Here is an 11458-nt window from a genome sequence, read left to right as displayed (position 1 = left end):
TTATTCATCTCGTGTAGACTCTGGTGCATTGGTATGAGCTAAATATGAAATTGATTAAAAAAACAAATACAATGTATCTCTCCGTTGTGCAGCTCCCAGCGTGTCCCTTTCAAATGAGATATACCTCGAGGACTCGCACCTACTTGAAAGTAAAGGATAATGAATTATTATGCACGAACTTTGACGCATTGCGAGAGTGAACACATATATGCAGCTGAATTAATTGTCTGGACACATCTGAGCAGTTGTAATCACCCAGGGTTCCTAAGTGATTGCATGTGCTGTTCATGAAACATGATCTGATGTAACATCGTGGTCTCTATAGCAGCTCATCTTTGTTCAAAAACAATTTGACACGTCACAATAGGCTATGCGTTCACTCCAGAGAGCCCGTCCGCTGAATAGCAAACACTCTACAATAAGATTGCGCAAGAGTGACGTTTGCTCAATTAAGTCACTCATCCCATTCCAAGTGTCCATCGTAAGTCTTAAGAGAAACGCCCTCCTGCGGGAGATGACATAATACTTCCCGGTGGTATGTTTGCATAATTCTGTTTGTAACAAAAAAGCATTTGTGTTGAAAAGATTACTCTACATTGGTCCAGAAGGCCTAATGAGTCGAGGGATTAAAGTGATTTAATTTCAGAAGTTAAACAAATGCTTTTGAGAACCTGGGTCGTCCTCTCAAACCTATGGACTTAGCGTGCATTCACACACAGAACCTACACAGCAAAGCCTCTCGAAGCCAGCCTCAGCGAGGAAGCACAATGTCACCACTAGCTGAGTGTGTGATAGACCGACGATAATCCGATGCAAGTCTATGGGGCCTCGTCAATCCATGGACCCGATTGAATTAAAGGCAAGTTCCAACTCACAATGCATCATCAGCAGCCTTGATCAATCGACTGCTAGATGAGGGCCTCCAAGACCCACTGACCCTTCTCACAATCCTACGATGTATTCCTCCACCTAATAGCTACACACGAGCTGATTTCATCGCTCCATCTCCCCGATCGACGTCCTCTCGGACGCGTTCGTTCGGCGCTCGCTCAGCCGCCGAGGCTCCACGCTCCCTGCAGACTGCGGGCAGCTTCTTTACCGACGAGCGCGGCTCTTTTGCGTGCCCTCGGCTGCCTTCTCGACCCAGCCCTGAGCCCAGGGCCGGAGCAGATGAGCTGCGCCGCGGAGTCATCGGCGCGCGGCGCTGCGCGCCGATGAGATCCAACGAGCGGCGAGCGTTTCATCCGGCACTTCTCATCGGGGATGAGAGCAGCCAGCCACGAGCCGCCAACTGGGATGGTCCCGCGGTTGCCGTGGCAACCTCATCCCCCTGGCACTGCCTCTCCACCGCCGTGCCAGGGGGTGCGAGGGAGGCACCGCTGGGGGGGGGGGGGGGGGGGGTAGCTCGTTATTTTGACGCTCGTTAACACACTAATGAGGCCACATATGGTTTCCTATTTTTGTTCGGGTTCGAAGTTGGATTTTTTTTCTCGTTTTACCGACAGAGATTGCGCAGGGTAAATCTGTAACTATTTTCATGCGTATTGTGCATTGTGACAGAGGATAAAATGAACAGAAATGTGTAGATTTATCGTTTATAAAAAAAGGAACGTTTGACTATTTTGCGATATCCTTTCATCTTAAAAGTCATTCTCAATTGTGAAATGTGTTTTATATATCCCTCTGTTAATCTGCTGCTGGATGAAAGCCTCCCCATGCTGTGTCGGTCATGAGTGCTATTGAAACATATTTCACCACGCTGATCACAATGGGGGTTTGTAAAGAGATGCCAAGGACCGGCTCTGATATCACTCCCCAATGATTTTAGCTGTGGCCCGGAGCCAAACTAAGGTCGCGAGCTACATCGCTCTGTGCGTAACGCACCGAGTCACTCCTCCACTCCCAATTGTATAAACGTCACGTCAAATCAAGTTCCACGTTCATGATTATCTATTTATTCGTAAAAAAACACACACACACTTGGTTAAGAGACAAATAAATCAGCTCATGTGCAGGCATGAGACAGATTGTTACATTGCAGGACCAATGAGAGATGACAACGGATTCGGGGATGTCTTAATCCAGCAGTGGATTGACGATGGCTTCTGCCGATGAAAGAACACACATTTAACATGTAGTCTTGAATGCCACAAGAGCTTATTGCTGAATTATTTTGGAGAGTACGGTGGTTTTTGTCGGCTGGTAAAAGGAAGCCACAGAGTTCTCTTTCCATACCCCGATTGGGTTTTCCCAAAACACCGACTTTTTGGTATTTACAGGAACTAGATGGTAGCCACAAACTACGAGCTTCCAGCACCGGAGGGTCAAGCATAGTGCCGCGTGACTGCCTGGTATATGACGGCACAAAACATTTACCCCCTTCACAAATGAAAACACAACAGCCTCTGACGTTATTATATTTCATGCATGCCACCCACGACAATGTTATGCCAACTTCAGTAAAGTTTGCCTGCGTTTTTTTCGCAACAATTTCAAGCAATTATGCGGAATGTCTGTGCTGTATCACAGGATGAAATTGAGTGCGAAATGTTACCCCCCCCCCGCCCCCCTGGTAGATAAACCGATTAAGTAAGCTCGTCTGCACGTGGATATTCTCCATTTAAGGATCGCGAGAGATGGTGGCAACTTGAGAAGGCATTCATCCAACTGATGACGACGGGTATGTAAATGTATAATCACGTCTTGTTTTCGACAGCAAGCTGTAATTGTTGTTCAACTCTCAACAACACGGCTGCCATCGTATCTCTTCACCCAAGTGAGACATACGTATCACATACTTTCTCTCCCAAAATGTATGTAGACCCCTTCGACTATCCCACGATATGTCATCTCATTGAATCTTTTGCGCTGAATTGTTCTTTGGAATATACGTTTATTTTTAAACATGATTTGAAAGGCTGATGCATCCGGGGTCAGGTAGAGATTTCTGCCATATGATCAGAGTTGATTCTATACATTTTTATTTGTGAACTCTTTCGCAACTCGTGTCACCGCACACAGCGACGCTGCGTGTGTGCATATTTGCGAGACGACTGAGAGCAGTGGTGGAACTCAGCGGTTACTGAGCTCACGGATCACCATCGTGTGAAAGCTTCCAATGAGAAATTAAGAAGCATGTTTTTTTCTAATATTGATGTTTTGTCTCTTTTTCCCAAATGTCATCCCGATTATGGTATGGGCATCGTATCATGAATTCAAGAATCCATACAGAACTCTCGCCAAACAGCACAACCGCCGGTATTAAAGAAATGTCCACGGATTCGGATCTCACAGAACTAGTTCTGAGCTCCATTTATTAAGTGACCTATTATCCTTACTAGGGAGCAGCACATCCCTACTTGACTTTGATACGGAGTTATGTTTGTCACAAGACAGGGAAAGCGATGTAGTTTATTTATTTATTTTCAGAGCTGGAATTTATGTGAATTAAAGTGCAGAAGCGAATTCCGTTGTTTTTCTTGCAATTATTGGTGACCAGGAAGAAGGCCATCAACTCACTGAAACCTGGATTGAAACCCACTATGTCTCCAGTGCCACCTGGCAATGTTCTGAATTTACAAGCATTTTAATATCACGAACCCGTGGCCAATTTAAAAGTATAACTTTGTTTTAATAGAGCTGAAAAGAAAAACTAAATAAAATTGGCAGACTGCTGGAGTTCAGAGGATGTCTTCCACTGTGCATCGAGCGAGTGAGTCACCGACCAGTGACAAACGCGTGACTGATTCAAAGCCCCTAGCTTGGTAAATGGACATGAAACCATCCAATTACAGAGCACCCGCGTAAGAACACATACACAGCTAAAGCGAAGGAGGCGCTATTATTACGGCAATGTATTGCAGTAAACGCTTTGTTAGTGATGCAGTCAAATGGAGCATTTTCCCCATTTTCCCAAAAGCCACGCTTGTTAACCTTCACGGTTTTAATCCAGCGACTGTACTGATAATTACCGTGGGTGTAAAAGCCATTATAATAATAATACGTGCCACCTGCTTCACAGCGTGACTTCATTCACACGAGTAGGCCATTGTGTGCCAGTGTCAAGGTTAAAAATTGCCCAATTCGAAAAACTATTCAATCTGGATATACACGCCAATCATCGCCCCCGATCGGCAGACTAGTTCTCCCCAGGTCGCTCTTGGAAGACGAGACTCATCCTGGTCTCTTGAGTCCACACCTGGTATGAACAAAATCTACCTGAAACTTGAACCATTTTCAACGCGGGTTCACTCGTTCCACATGAACACGGTGAACGAACAGCAGGCCCCACACAGTGCTGCAACAACCACACATCAAAGTACAGCATTGTTGTAAAAATATATATATGAAGAACGTGAAGGAGCAGTACAGAAACTTGTAAAATGGATGACGATTTTTTTTATCGGCTTCATTGTCGTCATTGGCCCGTTGCCTATCTACCGCTGGATGAAGGCCTCGCCATGCAGTTGCCACCCTTCACCGTCGCGTGATGCCACAATCCACCCCACTCCTGCACATGAAGTAATATCATCGTTCCATCTCCACAAAGGTCTACGTCCCGGACGTGTTCTTTCCTTTTGGCTGCTATTTTGGCGCAGGTCTCGCGCTTCGATTATAAACCCAAACAACCACTCAAGCCACTAATTTCCTTAAATAGTTGACATAATTTCGCTATTCTGTTTCTTCCCTGATTCGTGTCGCTTTCTTTCTTGTCTCTCCTTGTCATTTCCAGCGTGCATCTCTCCACGTTTCTGTCCATAATCATCAGCTTTCGCTCACTAATCTTCTTAGCCAAAGATTCTGGTGCAAGTCACAGTAAGCAAAATGCACTATTGGGTACATTCGTTTGTTGATTTTCATTTATTCAATTAAAGTTTAGACTTCAGCCTTCTCTTCTTCGCCTATTTATTATATTCACTGTGTTTCCTGATCTGCCCTCAATAATCGCCCAAGGTATAGATATTCGGCTGCTTATTCAAGTTGTTTCCCTCCGTAAAAAAATAGGTTTTTTTAATGCATCGAATGAAAACAAAAGTTTACTAAGTAATAATAATAATAAAAAAATAACAACCGCATTTTAGTGAAAAAGTTGTGGGGTCTGTCGCACTGCGAATGCGAAATCTCAAGGCTATTGCAGTGGCTAGCTTGTGTGACCTTACTGTATTGAATAACTCTGCACACCGGCAGTGGAGTAATAAGTAAATAAATAACTGTTGGTGTGTCCCAGGTGAAGCGTGTTGGTTTCTTTATTTATTTAGTGTGTGTGAGAGAGAAACTAAAAATAAAACGTGCCATTGGAGGTATACGATGCATCATACATGCAGCTGTAAGAGGTGCACTCAGGATGCCCTCTAATGATGTAGGTGCTATGATGCGTGGCTATATTTAAAACATGGGTATCGCTGTCGCCCAGAAAAAAATCGTGCGATAACACGCGCCTTGTTGTTGTTGTGACGTGATAAAGAAAACACCAAAAGACAAATATATATATAAATTGGACAATCAATTGTTACACTGAATAATTGTCTTCAATGGCGTATGCGCTTTGCTTGTCACGATATGAAAGGTATGTACACAAAATATTAAATAGGATCACAAAATACCTCTGTATTTGAAGTCACATGAGACGGTGCCTCTTTTTTACCCGAACACAAAGGTGGTGAGATGTTAATTACCTCGCCTGGTATGCATAAGGTCGTGGGTTCGATGCCAACCCTAACGATGCCGGTATATTTGGAGTTTGCATGTTATTTGTAGTCGTGTGGATTTTTCTCCGGGTCCTCCAAGTTTTTCCTTCCACATTTAGAATCCACACGCGTTTTAGAGTATTTTTGCTGCTGTACATTTCCACATGATAAGCCATTTCGTTGGGCTATCATTTGTAGCCAGGTCGCTTCTGAAAAAAAGAACCACATAGTTCAGTGGGCCTTACCTGGTAAATTAAAAAATATATATTTCCCTTATTTGCTCACGTGCAACCCCTGGCACTGTTACAGTTGTGATGGTTCATGTGAAACACGGAAAGGTGGCGCTAACCCCACCAAAACCCATCTCAAAAAGTCATCTCGAGGCTTGACCGGTGGACATTCCGCATGAGGTCTCGCTTGTTCTCTGTGCTCACGTGGCCACGAACGAACAAAGCAGACCTCAACAAAAAACGCAATGTTCACATCGATGCTTACAAAAGAGATAAGGCCGACAAATGAAACGCAGCCAGCATTCATTGGCGTTGCAAAGTCTGGTGGCGACACAATCGACAAACGTGTGTTTTTGTATTCAATCGACGAGTGTAAAGTTCTTCGGTGTATTACGGGAACGATTTTGAATGCATCCTTGCTTCTTGGTGGTTACAACATTCTGTTGCCACGTACGCAGTAGCCGCAAGAAACGCGTACAAACAAAAACGCATTAAAAACTCACTCTCATAAACAAAGACAGCTAAGACACGCAGAGGGAAATTTAATTTGCGTTGTTTGTCAATTCTGCCCACGGCGCAGGTGTTCTGTTAGCAGTCGCATCGGACTCGCAGCAGACTTCTCGAAAGAGCTCGGGGAGCACAGCAACGGCCAGCCGCTCTCGACTGCAGGATCAAAATGATTGGCAACCAGCGATACGAAGCGGCGTTCCCTTCGACGCCTTCCCTCGCCGCCTTCAAGTGCCGCCTTGCCCAGATGCGCGCCGCCGCTGCACTGCCCGTGACAGCGCGCGGCTGTCTCGTTCCAGGGCCGAAGCCGCCCTCCAACAACAATCTCGCCCCACCGTAGGAGGCAAAGGTGCAGCCCTGAAACGTCTTGTTCACGCCACCACTGGATGGCGGAAGGGGCATCTACGAGAGGAAGTTCATGAGAGTAACCTCCGGACTCTGAGGGTATTTTGGCCTACTCTTCTACGCTGGAGAGACGTCTCAGCATAAAATATGTGGGCGCACCCACACTTTACCCCACCACGTGCAACCTGCTAGTGGTACGCCTTAATAGCAAGAGGAGGAGGGAGATCGAATTGGTGATCTCTGGCTTGCGTCCAACGTGCTGACCGTCACGCCACGACAGCATTCGTGTCACTGAAGGCAATGCCAGACTTGATCAACGGTCACCTCTGGCGCAGCCCGCTGCCGTGTCCACCCTCCTGGCGTGTGGGGGCACGAGATGACGCTGCGGTTTGTGCACTGCGCGCTGATCTCAGACACCCGAGTTCGATTCCCGGCTACTGTGGCGAATGATATCTGAACCGGTCTTGGGCCACCTGCCATTCATCTCCTCCAACGAGTACGAACCAAGGTGGTGAAGTATGGTCATACAACCCCCCATGACCAACATACGTGTTGGGAGGCCTTCATCCAGAGCACTCAATATTTTTTTTTTAAATGGCCGTACATTGCATTGCATCACATTTCATTTTACCTGCACATTTATTTAATGTAATAATTGTTACGTGGTTTTTTTACAATTATTTGCTCGTTGGTGATATGCTCATACCGTATTCCATATGCGACATGCACCAATGTTTCTGTGGCTGCGAAGAAAATAAACATTCATCATTTCATTTCGCCCGATGACCTTTGGGATATAATAAATAACGTAGTGAATATTGCTGTGTGTGTATATATATACAATAATCTACACATCCGTTGTTGCAGAACGCATGGTGTTTAAGCACAATTAAATGCATTAGCTGACACCCACCACTATCAGCTCTCAAATGTCTTCCCTACACCATCACGATGTCACACAAATTTGCAGACAATTGCTCCCATCTGGTTTGCCAATCCAAGCTGTGCATGCCGCTTGAATGCAAAAGTGAAAACGGGTGGCGGTGGTGGCAGCATTTGTTTTGTTGCCAGAAAAAGGGGAAAACCTATTATTATATTGTAGTACTGGCAAAGGAGGTCCCATGACGTATACCTAATATACGTTATTTTTTACGAGTAAAATGTAAATATTCTACGTATATAGGACAAATATATACATTTATACATACACTCAAGAATTCATTCAATCCGTTATTGATAACCAGATGAGAACCAATTGACACATAAAATCATCCAAGGAGACCTGAAAGTACACGTACACAGAGATACATTTTTTATATGTTTCAGTTTTGATATATATGTTTTTTAGACGGGAAATCGCAGTCATATGTGTAAAAATACATACAAACACAATAGGAAATAACCTTATTATCAGTGCAGTTTGAAAGTGTGTGTGCAAGAATGATTAGACCCGTGGCGTGACGTCGTCACGAGTGGTGTGACGCCATCGTCGGCTCACAAGGGAATGTGAGCGAGAAGAGAGAGGGAGGAATTTAATTCCTGCAAATTACACAGTAGGAGAGAGAGAGAGAAAATGGCATTGGTATGTCACGCCTGGCACAAAGTCGTAGTTTAAAGATCCTTTGACACACAAAAGCCCTGCATCATCAGCGGTGATTTCAGACTTTCTGCTGAAAAGTGCTTCTCGCATGCGTGGTCCCAGCCCTGCTCACGTTCAGATTGTAAATGTTGTCCCAATGTCTGTATTTTCAGCCCACTCACGACAGCACGAGATGTGTACTAACATGAACAATTTAACCGTGACTTTTTGTATATAATGCTGAAAATAATATCCTTAGAGAGAGAGAGAAAAAGTACGCATTCTGTGTGTGAGATCGAATTACATTTTGGAAGCTAAGGTTATGAACCTTGGCGTTTTGAGAAATTGCTCAGCCATAGAGCTATCAAGTAACTTAACCATCCTTAACCACCCGAACATCATGGGGTGAACTGGTGGCGCAGTGGTTAGCATACTACACTGTGAATCCGGTGACCTGAGCTCAAGTCCCAGCCAAATCTAGGATCAATGACGAGTGATATAATTGAACCAATACTGGTCCCTGTCCCTTGTCCTTTATTAAACGCCTCTGACCAACGTGGCGAAGTGCGATCAAACCCACATGACGGACGCAGTGTATGGATGCCTTCATCCGGCAGTGGATTGACAAAGGACTGTGACTTTTTTTTGTTGCACCATCCGAACACGTCTATATTGAGTTATCCAGTCACTCCACCACTAAGACACTCACCCACCCACCCACTCATCCGTGCACCCAACCCGCAGCATCAAACCTTTCACTCCATCACCAACCATACAGTACATCCCCCCAGGCGCGACGGTGCTGAATTTTTCCACATGTTTAAATCAAAAACCTCTGCTCCCTGTGTGCCGAGATGGGTAATGAATGAGAATTATGCGCGCCTGCCCGCATTTAACTCACGTTGGTTTCTGGAACCGGTCACCAAAATGGGAATGCATTTACAACTCGAATAAATAAGCAAATAAAAAGTCGCCCAGCACACTCAACTTGAGCTTAAATGCTTTTTAGGCTGATCGCACTCTCAAACGTGTACCAACATCCGCTGTGTGGGTATCAATCTCTAAACGGACTACTTTTAAGTGTTTCACTGCCACATCCATTTTTAAAAGCTGCGTCGTTCTTTTCATGTAACACCGAGCGCACCTTACCAGGTTAAGCAAATGCTGATGGCACAGACACCATATGATATGAAAATTAAAGCAGAGATTCTCTCATTCTCATCGCGTGTGCATCAACGGTGTGGGACAGACTCTGAAATAAATGTGGGATGTCACTACCATTCACGTACAATTTGTCCTCACTGCTCACATTAACTTGCATACGGCGTTCAAGCGCGCAGGCTGCCTTATTATCCACAAGCACCCAATCAGGTGCTGAAAAGTTAGGGACCTATAATGCATGGGGGTGACGCAGTGGCACAGTGGTTAGCGCATTGCACTACGAACACCTGCTGCTGATCCGGGGGATCGAACCTGCGTGCTCTGGACTGTTGGTCCAGTGTGCTAACCACGAACACCACAGCCGGCATTCGTTTCAATGTGCGCCATGCCACATATACAGGGTGCTTCAAAAACATGTTAACACTTCGGAGAATTTGCAACAACACCACGTGACATGTGCTGCTGCCTCCGGGCTCTGGAGACGACCTGGAGAAGATTCCAGGTCACGTGTTGACAACGATGGCGAGCAAGTGGAGACTCTTTTGAAGCTATTAACATGGATGTGTTATCATTTTACCACGTAGGCTTTCGCGACTAATATCATCCATAACACCAGGTTTGTGGGTTAGATCGCATAAATATGTATTTTAATATTTATTTACGCGATTTAACCAAAAAACACCTGTATTATGGATTTGCTATCATGTTACAGTGCAGTATCCGTACTTTTTCCATTAAAAACGAGAGTCCTATGTAAGTGTTAAAACATTTTTTTAAGTTTCCTGGTAATTACCAACAAGTCACCTCTGGCCCAAACATTCACGTCAAGGTGACCATTTGGGGGCCGTCCATAAATGACGTCACGCACCTGGGGGGGGGGTCAGACATTTGTGACGATGTGTGACGAGGGGGGGGGGGGGGTTGAGAAATGTGACGTCACATCAAAATGCGCAACTTTAAATAAATATAGACAACACGTTCTACTCAATTAAATAGACTTTTTAATAAATGTTTTCTCCAACAACATCAGAGTGCAGCGCCACATTAAATACGTACTACAATGACAACAGTTTAAAGCTATTTGAAGCATATTTTATATATGTTTGGGGGGGGCAGAGCTTTGTGACGTCATATTTGAGGGGGGGTCAAAAATCGTCCAAAATCGCGTGACGTCATTTATGGACAGCCCCTTGCCTGTTGGGGGGGGTGGGGGTGGGGGGGGCGAGTGGAGAGACGTCGTGGTGCACCCACTGCGTCTGAAATATCGGCACCTGAGTTCAATTTCCGGTCAAGGCTGAAAAACGGTGGCGAGTGATATACAGTGCTAACAAAAAAAACCAATTTTGACGCAAAAAGGTTGCGGCGATTTCAACGAAACAACGTCCCAACCAGCAGACGGCTTGGTGCCGTCACTGGCGCATGCGTGCCCGCGTGTAAGATGCGGTGGCGTTGCGACGTTTCGAAGACATTCGCGCACGTGCACGCGTAACACGCGCGTTTCAAGCTGCTAAAACTGGCACTGTAATGTGGTTGAGTCACGTGTGGTATTACCCACTGATTATCACGGTTGGCTACGTACGGTACGAAAGAAGTGCAACATACATACATACATACCCCAGAGATAACACAATTAAGAAAGCGGAGATCTTCCCGTAACGGTACTCTAGGAGGGCCAGCGTTTATGCATCACTTAATATACGTCCATGGACATTGCCATTGGCTATATCTGTGCTCATTCACAACAGTTTCATGACAGCAGTGCATGCACATGTCACAGACACCGAGGAATTAAGTGTTTCGGCTTTAATCGAATTACTTTCGCAGATACATTCTGCATGTAATAATCGTTGTCAATGCAATTATGATCGGCTCCTCAATTCATATTTTTGGGGTGTTCTTTCATTCTCATAATTTTTGTGAATTTTTAAAAAAATATTTTTTTGTCTTTC

At 45.0% G+C, this 11458-nt stretch overlaps 1 long non-coding RNA gene across 1 annotated transcript; it reads left to right on the top strand.

Annotated features, from left to right (window-relative positions):
• Nucleotides 1-2319: 2319 nt before the first annotated feature.
• Nucleotides 2320-7585, top strand: LOC142924278 (uncharacterized). The gene is made up of 2 exons (XR_012941466.1): nt 2320-2680; nt 6498-7585. It is a non-coding gene; the product is annotated as an uncharacterized LOC142924278 (long non-coding RNA).
• The last annotated feature ends 3873 nt before the right edge of the window (nt 7586-11458 follow it).

The sequence above is a fragment of the Petromyzon marinus genome, chromosome 11 (assembly GCF_048934315.1).
Source record: "Petromyzon marinus isolate PM22_M1 ecotype Great Lakes invasive population chromosome 11, UKy_Petmar_22M1.pri1.0, whole genome shotgun sequence".
Classification (NCBI taxonomy): Eukaryota; Metazoa; Chordata; class Hyperoartia; order Petromyzontiformes; family Petromyzontidae; genus Petromyzon; species Petromyzon marinus.
Note: the sequence above shows the minus strand (reverse complement) of the source record. Positions and strands in the feature narration are given on the sequence as shown.